Source organism: Lagenorhynchus albirostris, chromosome 8 (assembly GCF_949774975.1).
Source record: "Lagenorhynchus albirostris chromosome 8, mLagAlb1.1, whole genome shotgun sequence".
Taxonomy (NCBI): Eukaryota; Metazoa; Chordata; class Mammalia; order Artiodactyla; family Delphinidae; genus Lagenorhynchus; species Lagenorhynchus albirostris.
In genome coordinates this window covers 45056271-45069920 of record NC_083102.1, presented here as the reverse complement: position 1 = coordinate 45069920, position 13650 = coordinate 45056271, and positions in this window count along the sequence as shown.

Here is a 13650-nt window from a genome sequence, read left to right as displayed (position 1 = left end):
GAAGCACTGTGGACCCTGGGTCTTGGCTAAGCCAGAGGAGGACAGGGCCTGCTTTCCCTGCTCCAGGCACACACGGCGGCTCAGGCTGGCCACGGAGTGTGTGGCGGCCTTCCCGCCCTACACCTACCTGCCTCATGATCTCCTTCCCTCTGTCTGGGAGCCACATGTGTTACCTGAGGGGGTGTCTGTTGGGAGACCTGAGTTGCTTGGAAGGACTCACAGGCTTGGATTCAGAGACACACAGTCTGCCCCAGCTGGGCTCAGACTGCTGAGATAGTGGACACAGTGATCCCTGTTCTGGGCCTCAGTTTCCCCATTCGTGACATGAGGCGACTTCTAGTGCTTCTCCAGGCTCTGTGCTTCAGTAATTCTCCAGTTCAAAGCCAGGGCGGGTAAAAGGGCACACATCATTGTTATGTGTATCGTCTGCGGTTCTGAAACGTCTGTGTTTGTGTATGAGTGGAGGGAGGTTGGATGCTGTGTACTCTCCCTTTCTTAGAAATGGGACATCTGTCTCTTCCATTTGGACACCACAGTGAGAGGGAAGGCTCAGGCCAGGGACAGCTGGACAGGGCATGACATGCAGACCCAGCTGTGTCCCGGCTGGGGCAGGGTGCCACGTCTGGGTGGGCAATGGCTACCCCCAGATCCTAGGAGCGGTACCCTGAGTTTGGACCCTGTTTCTTCATCCTCGCCCCCACCAGCAGGTCTGCTTCACTGTGGAAGAAGAGGGTTTGATCTTATACATATATCATCACAAAATAGCGAAAGCAAAATCTACCCCGAATCCCCATGCCGTGCTGCCCCCTGAGCTGTGGGCCTGCATCCTCGCAGAGGTTCCAGGTTCCTGTTGGTTGCTTTTTGTCTCTGAACAAACTATTGCCAGCCTTGTGAGCAGATGCGCCCGATGTATTTTGAATGCTCCAGGAGGTCAGGCAGCTGTTCTTCAGGGTCACAGGCAGTGGGGGGACAGTATAAGGTCTGGGTACCACCCTTCCCTCTCTGACCTGCTTTTTCAAACCTGTAAAATGGGCAATAAGACTAGCTAGCTTTTATAGCCCACTGTATCTCGGAGATTCTCGTCTAGACATCAGCCATCTCCTGGGAATGGGCTTCAGGCAAGGATTGCAGTATTCACCTGGACCAGGAACAGGTAGGAAATCATGCTGAGTGAGGAGGGGCCGAAGGGCCTTGGGAACGGTTGGGCTGGAGAGGAGCAGAGTTATCTGACTCCGTGTCTCTAGAAAGGGGTTGTTTTTGTGCTATGCAATCCCAAGGGACAGAACTCACCCAGGGGAGGCAGAGTGTTCCTTGGGATGAAGAAATCTCTCATCCTGTCATGACTGTGCTGTCAAGCAGTATCAAGAGAGAGACTCTAGCCCTGGGGGAAATGGGACTCCAAGTCAAAGATGCTGAGCCTGTCAGGGAAACCGTGAGGGGTCAGAGTGTGGGAATCGGGGTTCAGGGGCTCTCTGGCGGTCCCCAGCACGACAGACTTCATGACTTCCCACCATGCCTGAGGCCAGGCCATGTTCTCTGTCTCAGTGGGCAGCTCCGTGACCCTCCTTGGCATATCCAGGGGCCTGCAGTGATTCCTTCTCTAACCCACACCCCTCCCTGCACCGGCTTCTCTAGGGCATAGGGCCAGAGAGCTGGAGCTGGGGCCCGAGCCTTGAAGTACCCTCAAGTCCGTTATCACCCACCTCCTTCATCTGACCCTCTCCCTTCCCGGAAGGAAAGCTACAAGAGGCTTCTTTGTAATTCTGTGAGTACCCTTGATCCACTCAAGGCCACTTCAGAGTGAAAGCAGGGAGCGCTTTGTCATCATAAGTTCCTACTTGGGCCCAGTGACCATGGATGCGTCTGGAAGAGCCCTGAGCAGGGAGCAGGGGACCTGGGCGTCTTCCAGTTTTGCCACTGACCTGTTGTTTGGCCTGGACTCCTTCATGTATCTTTGGGGAAACTCACAAAGTACTAGAGCTGGGAGGAAACTTGGAGATCTGCAGGTCAAACCTCCCCATCGGACTGATGAGAAGACACAGACAGGTGGGCTTAGCACAGTGCTGCACCATCTGGGGACCCAGGATGCTTCACAAACCTGAATGGGGAAATGGCCTGCCAATATGTGCCCCCCTGCACGTGAGCCAGAACAAGACACCCAATAAAGCTTCCGACCAGAAAATATTCAGCCTTGCGCAGGAGAAGGGCTCTGGTTACGGAGGTTGTCGGGACTCCAGACTGCAGGAGGGACAGTGGAGTCGGTGTGGTGAGGGGAGACCTGCGTTCTAGCCTCACTTGACCACCTGCTCTGTGCTCCAAGGCACAGGCACTCTCTGGGCCTCTGCTTCCTAATCTGAGAAATGGGTGGACGTGATTTTCAGTCTGGCCCACGGGTCAGGGGCAAGGTTGAGGTGAGATGCCCTTGCATATGGAAGGGCTTTGGAAACTACACAGGTGTGAGCTGTTTACTGGGGTGAAGACCTCTGAAAGGGGGACCCCATGCTGTTTGTCAACTGCTTTGAGCCCTCCTGGGTTAACCTTTGCCCCATTTGCAAAACCACCAGCACTGGGGGGTGGAGGGGGAGGCCAGTGGGCTCTGATGGACACAGAAGTCCAGGTTTATTCCCATTAGTTGGGCGTTTGTTCTTCGGATAGAATGAGGAGACTTCCATGTGGGTGATGTTAGTGTTTCCATGCCACCCCCGTGGGAATCCTTCAAGAATCTGGGACATCCCTCAAGGGCTGTGTGCTCATTTTTCTCCTTTTCCTGAACTCAATGTCCTGGGATGTGTCTGTGCTTGGCCATGTGTGTCTTGTCTTATGTCTGTTCTGTAGCTTTGCCCCTGTGAGGGCTGGAGTGGGGACGCCCCTGGCATCCCAGACGTGGTCCAGGCTCGCTGTGGGAGCCGGGCCCACCTGGGTCTCATCTCCCACAATAAAGATAAGCCCCACAGACCTCACTGCTACCGCTGTGCTCACAACCTTGTCCGGGATTTTAAGAATGTCAAACTGCTATAGATGATTCAATAAATGTCTTATCATTTTTTCCTGGTGGCTGTAACTTGGCAGAAGTGGGGGGCAGGGAGGAGAGGAGGTGGAAGGGGAGGAAATCTGATCCCCCAGAGTAATCCAGTCTATAAGGTCCTGTAGCCTTTTCGAGTCCAAGGGAGAGGTATGAGAATGGGCCTGAGTGACCTTAGAATGGACTTGGAAGAGTAAAGTCCTGACCTCGAAAGGACCTGCAAGGATCATGCAACCTGAGTGGAATCGAGGTCACTTGGATGTTCTGGGTTCCTAGAAATGGAAGCAGCTCACCTCATAGTCTTTGTTGCTTCATGGCCTTTATATTGTTTTATGAGAGTGGCCACTGGCTATCCCCAAAGCCTGCCTGCAGCGAACGTTTCATTCCACAGGTAACCACAGGCTCCCCTAATTCTTCTGGACATTCCGAGTCATCGGCCCCTGCCAGACCAGATAACCAATTCCAGGTAACCCCCATTTCCTTGAGGTTCTATTGATTTTCCACAACTTCCAATGCCCATATTTATATTAGAATTTTTAGTTGCTAGCTATAGAAGATCATTTTGGCTGATGAATCAGAAAGTAAGTTTAGAAAAGAGGATATTAGGCAGCTCATAGAATTCTTTTGAGGCTGGAGAAACCAGAAAAGGTGTCTCAAGCCTTATCATGTCATGGAACCGAGGCAAAGCTGTTGACTGCTGCTGCTACCAGTTCAGGGATGTCTCTTCTGTGCCAGGGACCCAACCTCACAATTAACCACTTTTGAAAGCAAATAGCTTGGCTGTCTTTGTCACCAGCAAGCCCAATTCCACGTGCAGCCCCTTTCTTCCACTTGCTCACTTCTGAATCAAAGTCTCACATGAGTCCATCAGATTGACTGTGTTCTAGCTGCAATGAGGCTGGAAATTTAACCTTGGGGAGGTCAGGCTCCTACATCTGGAGAATTTCTAGATTGAACGTTAGGGTTACAAAGTCCTGAAATAAATGCCTACCACCGCAGGCCTGAGGTCTACAGCAGTTGCAGAGCCAGCTCCCTTCGGTGTTCAGGTGGGCCACTCTGGGGAAGTCAAATCAACGGAAAGATGAATCCCAGCCCAACTGCACGGGATCCCTACAGGCAGCTAGACCACTCGCCGAAAGCTCCTAGGTATCCGGTGCGGGTGCTCCCCAGCTGGGAGGCTGCCTGAGATCACCCCTGCTCTTTCCTCTCCAGGTCCACCTCGTCTTCCACTCCTAAGGGAAATGATCAGGCTATGTCATATGACTTACCTGGCAGATATCTTGAGCTGCTTCCAAAATGGAACCTACCCTTGAAGGTTGAAAATCAGTCTCCTTGTGTGTCAGACTATGCCGACCGCTCACAAAGATGACTTCCCTAGTGCTTAGAAAAATATTCTTACTGGTGTGACCGTGATATATTGAGGTTCTATATGTTTCACTCGCAGAGAGAGGTCACACTCAACAAGCAAAGAGAACCAAAAGTAAATGGAAAGCCTTGAATTCCATCTCAGTCTTGAATTTCTTGGCAACTGTGAAGACCAACCAAAGACTTAGTTCAGATGAGCACCTGTTAAATCCTGTCTCCTCTATCCATTCCTCCCGACTAGTCAACTCTTCCAGCTCTCTTTTGTCCCAAGCCCCATAAAAGAATGCCTTCAACCTTGGTTATTTCTGATGACGCTCTTTGCTCTGGGTGGTATGAGCAATTCCTCTTGGGTACCCAGTGGTTCTCAGACTTTAGCATGCCTCAGAATCATCTGAGGGCTGGATACAATACAGATTGCTGGGCCCACCCTCAGAACTTCTGATGCAGGTCTGAGGTAAGGCATGCTAATTTGCAATTCTAAGAAGTTTCTAGGTACCGCTGCTCTTGATCTGCAGACAATGCTTTAGGAACCATTGTTCTAGACTTTCTACCCAAGGACACTGGCTGGGCATCACAGTCCCTTTTGGGGAACCTTGAGGCTTGACAATGATTAACTTCCCGGCGTAGGGAGGACAAGCAGGGACATCAGCAACGTGAACTTTAATTGACTTTTCTTCCCAGGCCACTGTTTAGGGACAGGAAGCAGAAAGTTCCAGGAGAAAAGCAGCCCATGGATGTCATTTACTTTCAATCAGAGTAAGTAGAAGACCATCTCTGAATCAACTAGGATCCATTTCAGTGGGCTATAAAAGAAAAACCCCAATGAACAGTGACTTAAGGAAGACAGAAGTTAATTTTTCTCACATTGAAGAAGTCCAGAGGTAGGCACTCCAGAATTGGTATGGTGGCTGTATGGTCCCTCTAAGGACTCAGGCTTCTCCGTTTCTGCTCCTCCATCCTTAGCATGTGACTTCCTCTCTCAGGGTCACCTCGTGGTCCCAAAATGACTCCCAGAGGTGTGAATGTCACCAGACTCAGGGGAAAGTGAGAGAAGGCAAAAGCTCCCTCCTAGTTTTTTAATTTTCTTTTTAGAAGAAGCCTCAGATCTGCTTACATCTCATTGGCCAACGGTTAATCACAAGGCTACCCTTCAAGGCAGGTGATGTTATGCACCCCTAGTAAAAATAGAAGGGAGGATGGATACTGGCGGGCAAACGGTAGTTTGTGCCATAGTCTCAAAACCCCAAAGCTTTCAGGGTTTAGCTGACGGTCACTGAGCTCATCCACACTTGTGAAAACCCAGAGGCTAACTGATCCTACTGATGTCCCACTCTACAACTGGAAACAAACTGGGGGATGCAGTCTCCAGCCTGGACCAAAGAATAACTCGAGATGGTCCCCAGTCAGAATGAGGGAGCTGCTTATGTCCACCCACAGGGACCTACTCTGGTGTGAGGTGTGAGGTGTGAGGGCATGTTTGCCTCACTTCCGGTTTCCTACATCTTTCTTGCGCTCTCATGACTGCATTTCCTGAGTGGATTCTGCTCCCTCGCAGCTGCTACATTATTTAATGTCTTTTTAATTTGGGGGATCATCAGAGTGGTGATGTAGTTCACTTTTTTTTTTTTTTGGTCTTTTAATTTTTGTCAGTTGTCCTCAAGTGAACCCAACTTAGGTGCTTCTAAGCCTCCCAACGATCTTAGGCTGCCCCCTGCTGGATGCCTGTCACAGCCATTCTTCTGATCTGATCTTAGAGATGGCCTTTTTTCCCTGTCGTGGATGCAAGATTAAGGATTCCACGTGTGAAACTCAACCACCAAGAGCTCTTCTAACTTTTAAGATGTGGTATTGTATATGTTCATATGGAGATAGTTTTTCTTGAAATTGTCATTTCCTCTGTTTCTATAAAGGACAGGCTTGGGGTGTAAATCCTTTTAGAAGGAGGATGGTGGCAGTAGGGTTTGGACCTTTCATTTATTTATTCACCAAATGCTTGTTGAGCATCTGAGTCTTCATTTAATGATTATTTCTTGAGTGCCTACTCTGTGCCAGAAACTCTTCTGTCCCTGGTGAGCACCGGTGATAAGGGCCCTGCTCTCAGGAGCTTACATCCCAAGTACAGAAGAAAAGAAATGTGCTGGTTTCAGATAGAGGAAAATATTATGAAGAAAATAAAGCAGTTAGGACCCAGCCGAATCCAGTATGACCTCATGTTAGCTTATTACATCTTCAAAGCCCCTTTTTCCAAATGAGGTCACATTGATAGGTACCTAGAGTCGGGACTTCAGTGTGTCTTTTTGGGGGAAGGGGCGCAATTCAATGCACAACAAAGGGAAAGAAAGTCTGAAGCTTCGCTGGCTGAGCTGGGACACTGCTTTTAACTCAGATAATTTGGAAGAGAGGGGGGTCAATGATGGATATGTGGGGCAAGAGAGGGTGACAGCCTGCTCTCACCCACAGTCACCTCGTGGCACCACCCATGTGTGTTGGTAAAAAAGCAAACGCACCTCACCCTGGTCCTGGTTTGGTCCTTTTTTGAGCATTTCTCACAGAAATTAACTGGCTCCTAATAGTCCATTGCCTGCTAGATCATAAGCTGCACAGCAGAATCCAAATCCTTAGAGGGCCTCAGTCTTGGCCAGTGAAGCTGGATGAAATTCATTCAAGCAGGCTGAACACTGACCTCCTCTCACTCTGCAAACAACCCCAACTTTCAAAGAAACTGAGTGCCCATTTCAAAGCAGAAACAAAAGCAAACCCAGACCATCTTCCGATAGCCGTCTACACTCGTGAGTGCCGGAAGACTTGTATAAAACCATCGTTTACATCTGTTCCAATTCACATAGACCCTCATGGGGTCTGGGAGTGAAGCCTCAGCTTTAGTTGGCTTCTCCCCAGCCAGCTCAACGGGAAGCATCTTTGTTCTGACGCGCTCAGGGCTTTCTCCCAGGCCACCCCGCTCAGTCACTCTCCTCTCTCTTTGCCTTCCAGATAGCCCCTACCTCAGTCAATTATATTTTCACTGCCTTTCCTCCCTCACCCCAGGTCCCTCCTCTCTGCCCTTGATCTAGACTTGGGCATGGCTTGGCAGTCAGTGTTTTCCTTGAGTTGATATTCTTTTGGAGCTCACATCTTTCAAATTTCCCTGATACTTGGGAATTGTCTGTGGTTTTCTCCTCAACCCCCTTTTCTTTAGACACTCCTTCCATTAGCAGAAGCATCTATTCCTATGCATTAAACATGATCTCAGTTGGTAACCTGACTCTTCATCTCCAGGGACAATCTACTGGCACAGGCAGGGGCCGGTGCAGTAAGTACCATGAAGAGAGCTGAGTGAACTTGGCTCCAGCCCCACAGACAGTTCCAAGACACTGTACCTATTTGAGAGCAGATTGTGGCCAATTTATCTGATGTGAACAGAGGCAGATCTAGGTTTTATGGGGCCTGAAACATTTAACTTTGTTAAATGTTTAATTTAACATTTAATAAATGTTAAAAATAAAAATTGAAATAAAAAATGAAATGAAATAAAAAATGAAAAATTTAAATAAATAAATTTTTAATTTATTTAAAATGAAAATGAAAAATTTAAAATTCAAAATTAGGTGTAAAAATGGATTTTTTTAGAATGAAAAAAGTTGATAACTATCAAATATTACAAAATCCAGAAAAATAACATAACATTTGTATTATGATAGTTTTAACCTACTTTTTGGCGGTACATTTTTTGATTCTATCTTTATTGGGCAACAATTTTTATATCATTTTCTAGACAGATAATGGAAATGGAACTCAGTCCCATGGTCAAAATATGTGTTTTATTATTGATAGTTTGGACTCAGCACCAATGAGAACAGAATCCTCCACTTAAAATTTTACATATTTGTTGACTGGAAGATTTTCTTCACAGCTTGCTGCCTGTTTCCATACACGCCAAACTTTGTTTCTCCGCCATTACTCACAGTGCTGGACACTGTAGGACATTTCATGTTATGATATGATCTCTGGCCCTCTGCCTTTGTATGTCATGCTGAGTAGAACATAGGGTAGTGATAATCTAACTATATACTGAAGCAATAGTACACTACTTAATCATAACCCAAACTAAATGTATCTCCAACATAACTTCCTCTTAACTGGATCTCCAAAATGCTCATGGTCTGTTCAACAGTGCCCCGCATGTGAGACGGTGTTCAGTTTTCAGTCTCTTGTAGCATATTGTGTCTTGACTGTTAGAGCTGTCTGCTCTAGCTGGGGCAGACGTTTGGCAAGTAAACTTTTCCATGAGAATTTGCTCTTAAGCTTGAGTATGAATGAGGGGGGAAAAAAAAGAGAGAAAAGAAAAAACATTAGAAGCAGAGAAATTATAGTGAAGACATTTTTCACTTTCTTCTGAAAAGCTTTCCAAGAGCCCAGATCTGATTAAATGCCTCTTGGATGTTGTCTCATAAAATTCTGTACTGAAGGCACACTGAGTTTTAAACATTTGTACAAGAAATATTATTTGTACAAGAAATATTAATGGTACCTCTGTTAGGTTTTACGTTCTTTAGGTACCTGGCAGTAAAACTATGAGTTAAGGATAAGAATTTTTTTTTTTCTTACAGGGAATACATTCTAATCAAGAAAGCAGAAAATACATAGGCAAACACATATGTCCCTAAACTGTTCCTGACTTATGCAGATTAGGACAGAAACCAGCGGCCGGCTGGGAGGAGTGGTGTCTGTTAAGGGGTACCCCTCACCCCAGGCTCCACAGGGCAGGCAGCAGTGCTTGAAGGGACCACAGTGGCCTCCCCGCAGGAGAGCCCAGGGCTCATCCAGACCTCCCAGGGGTTTGAGACCTAAAAGTCGCCTGGTGGTGGCAGGACGGGCAGCTGGCGTGAAAGGGGGTTTGTCACTTTGCAGTCCTTACTAACCCTGGTTATTAGGGGCAGGTCCTAGCACCTTTAGGAACCACGAGCCTCTCTCACCAAAATCCAGGGCTCGTCCCAGCCTGCCCCAGGGTTCTAGAGCTGAGTCCAGGCCACAAAAAGGGCTAGGTGGAAAGAACCGGCAGCTGGCTCAGGGGAGGGGCTCAGCTGGGAGTCTTTTCTCCCTCCAGGATGGGTTGGGTCAGGCCCAGTGTTGGTAGAAACCATGGAGAGTTCTCTCATGAGAGTCCAGTCTGCATCCCTGCCTCTTGAAGGAAGGAGAGGGCACTGCCAGGTGTGAGAACCAGGCCCTGGAAACAGTGGGGATGGTGGTGGAAAGGCCTTGCTGGAAAAGGAACCCATCCTTTTTCAGTCCTTATTTGCCCCCAGGAAGGAACTTTGCCGGAAAGCAGTCCTTTCGCTGGAGTGAAAGGGATGCAGGGGAAGGGATGAGTTGAAGATGGAATGGGTTTTATCTTTAGGCACGTTTAAGGGAATGCTGCCGTATTTGGCCCACTCAAGCAATCGAAATGTCAGACCCAGCCCTGGCCCCAGAACGTCTGCAACCATTGCTTTGACTGGAACCCCAGGACTGGCCAAAGCCGTATCCCTGAATGGAACCACACACTGAGGTTTGAGGAGAGGTCTAACTGGTCTGTGGACCTGCATGACGTCCAGGCTGCACCAAACCTCCCAGTGACCCAAGGCCTGAGGCTGGGCCCTGGCCTGCAGGGCAGACAACAGGGAAGCACACAGAGGGCAGAAGACAGGCCTCATGGGCTCTGCAGACAACCTGCTGAGTGGTCCTGCCTCGTCATTCATTTGCATCACCAGCGGAGAAAAACTGAAAACAGGTCCTGACACAACCAGTCACTTAACCTGAAGCAGGTGAGGCAGCAGCAGATATAAAAAGCCTGGGAACCAAGAGCCAATTCTTCCCTCCAACCAAAATGTCTAGGGGCAAAGTCTCCCATCTTGACTTGTCTTGGCAAAAAATCGGTGCATGGGTCTGCACTGCCCTCTGTCGGTCACTTGGTTATCAACACCGGGAGCCCGGCCCTAACCCGGAAATCGCAGGAGCTCTCCCTAGAATGGAGTGTTCTGCTAACCGGGCTTGTTTCCATACGGTGACTCATAAATGAGATAATGAGGGATAAGAGCAAGTTAAGATATTTAATATAATTAACATCGGGTAGAAAAACTTATATCTTAAATCGCCTGTGGAAAGAATGTGGCCTAGAGAAGATTTTGCCGTGGGTTTAATCCTCCGCATTTCCTGCTGAAGCACGCGCTTACGCTGTTTTCCTGATCATACAGAAAATTTATTTCTGAAGGTCACATAAATGTAAGAAACATATGTTTGGTGTCATTTAGGAAGTGAATATGTGTCTAAGAATATTCACACTTAATTGTAAACATGAGTGTTTGCATTTATCTGTTCATTCCTTCCTCACTTTTTCAATGAGATGTTTGCCATGTCGTCTCTCCCATGCTTTGGGGGACACGAAGGTGAAAGAGATAAGGATGCTGGTCTCAAGGAGCTTGTTGTTTGTAGGGAAGTTGATAAATACGCTGAAAGAAGGCAAACAGAGAGATGTGCCCAGATGCTGTTGGTGGCTGCCCAGGGCTCCCTCGCCAGTCCAGTTGCTGCAGGTGTGGGCTGCTAACAGCATACACCTGCCCCTTCTCCAGACGCTTGCTGAGGGATGCCTGAGAGGTAACACTACCCCCTCTCCACACTTCCCACCCGGAGTTGCCTGTGGCTGGAGACTGACCGATGTGGCCCCCGCCCCCTGCCCTCCGGGTGGGACCGCCTCTGTGGTGCCCTGTACACTCCAGAGCCCCCTGCAGGGTCGGGAGGAGGCTGATTCTGCTGAAACGACATTTTTGCCTACTCCTTCCCCTGCCCCTCCCTGCTTTCCTCGCGCCTCTACAGTTTCTCCCAAGGGCAGCCCCTCCATAAGTTCCTTGCTCAAGAATCTCCATTTCAGGCTCTACTTCTTGGGAATCCAGACAAAAACATGTGCTATCCAAGAAGCCCAGGAAAGATGATGTCTAGTTTCAGGATCAGGGAAAGCATGCCTTGAAGGTTAGTTTAGATTTGAGCACATTAGAAAATATTCATTCATCCTTCAGACACCTATTGACAAGTGCCTTCTAGGATCCTGGCATTCTTCCAGGCCTCAGGGACACAGCGGCAAATATGACAGTCTTGTTTTCGCGGGCACTTACATTCTGGTGGAGAAGGAAAGAAATAAGAAAACAAATAATGGACGATTAGATGAATTCAGATAAGTGCTATAGTGAAAATAAAGCATGGTAACTGGTTAATGTCACCAGTTCTCTTTCCTACCATTCTACAAACACTCACCCATGGGAACAGTAGTTCAGTCCAACCTCTCTCCCAATTGTTATAATTCTTTACATCCAATGGTTCAAATTTCAGTCAGTGTCAATTCCCACTGAGTTCCGGTTGTGGATGGTTATTTTAAAACAGAGCATTGACCCCAAACATGTTTCAGACACTTCCAAAGCCTGAATTTGGGATCTTGGAACGTTCTTCAGGCTTTCCACAGTTCAAGCATTGAAGAGTTTCATTTAGTCTGGATTCAGAGCAGAGTCCCTCTAGAGAACTGGGGATGCTGTAAACTGGTAGAGTGCAAGTCCCTGCCATTGCTGGCATTGAGTACTTGTGGCTGCCTGACAGATGGTTCTGGGGACAAGGAGAAGTAGGCTTTCCTGGGAGTTCAGGCTCGACTTGTCCTGCACAGCTATAAGTCCCGTTCTCCATGCCAGTATCCCAGAACCCCACTGTCCTTTAATCCAATGTGCCTTCCCAAGGTAACCCCTCTTCTTTCTGGTCTGTGATGTCTCCCAGGCAGAGAGTGTTTTATTCATCTTCCTGTGCCCCAAGGGCACAAACAAATCGTGTTGCATGAGAATTAACCAGTGACATTTGTGTTAATGAGTGAATTCCATGGTCCCCAGTGACCAGGCCATAGTCCTCTCTCCATTCGACAAGCCCGAGGCCGTTTCCAGCCACTGTGCCTTTGCTCAGCCTACTGTCCTGCTCAGTGACTGCCTGGGTAATTGAAAGAAACCCCTGGGCTTTTGGGGTAGCCAAGCCTGCACTGGAATCCCAAAGTGTGTGACTTAGGGCAAATGGCTTCTGCATAGAAACTTTGTACACAGTGTCCACTCTTGCCTGTATATAGTAGGCACTCAGTGTGTCATTCTCCATTTCTCCCATCTTCCAGGCCTGCTTTTGAAATGTCCTCTATTTTCAGAACCAAACGGCATCTACCTTTCAAATCTCACCTCCTCCGCAAAGGCTCCCATGATCGCTGTGATGCAGACTGACCTTAGAACCAGTTATTGTTCTCCAGTTTGTATGGGATAGGATCTTCCTAACGCAGCAGCAAACGATCCTATGAAGTTCTACCTTCCTTTTACATAACACTTTGGATTGTCGTTAGGGCTTTGCTGAATATTCCGATCCTTCTCTTTCTTGGGATGGCATTCACCCAAGGTCCTTGAAGTCAGGCATAGGCATGTGACACGCACTGGCCAACGAACTGTGGCAGAAGTGAGCTGGACCACTTTGCCATCGAAGCATTAAAGAGCCCTTTAAGCTTTGTCACGTTCTTGTTGCCTCTGCTGGAGCCAAGAACAGTATGGATCTGCGGATTACATTGGAAATAAACTTTGGCTGTTTTGAAGTCACAGGGGTTAACCCAGGGTTGTTAATTTCTGCCACGGAATGTAGCTCATTATGACTGAAGCACCCATTTTAGTCTCCTAAAATGAAATTCATAGTATACATGTGTGTGTTTGTGTCTATATGTATATACCTATATACATATACATATATATTTAATTTAAAAAAGTGATATGATGGTCTAACTGCAATATGGAGAAAGAAAGGGGCATTAAATTGTAATGATATATATTCAGTAGCTGACAACACTAGCAGACCTAAAGAGGGAGATGCTTGTCCCTATACATCTTAGCACTAGGAATACAGCAGCTGCAAATGCAGACTCTTAGAGCTATGCCAGTGACTCAAACATAACTGGCAGTGCTGTTGTCACTGACGTGATTATCTAAAAATAGGAACAAATCTCAGTAAAGTTTTTCATGAAAATTTAATCCTCCCTTGATTAACAAAGCAGTTGGCTTCCTGGGAAAATGCAATGTATTTTGAAACTACGCTCCAAATACTTTGTGTTTAAGTATAACCAGGAGTTGTGTTCCTGGTCCAGGTTTAAATGTAACCTACAATTGGCCCGGGTTTTAATTAAAAACCTACATGTTTTTTGCCTACATAACAGAAGGCAAAAGGTCTGTTAG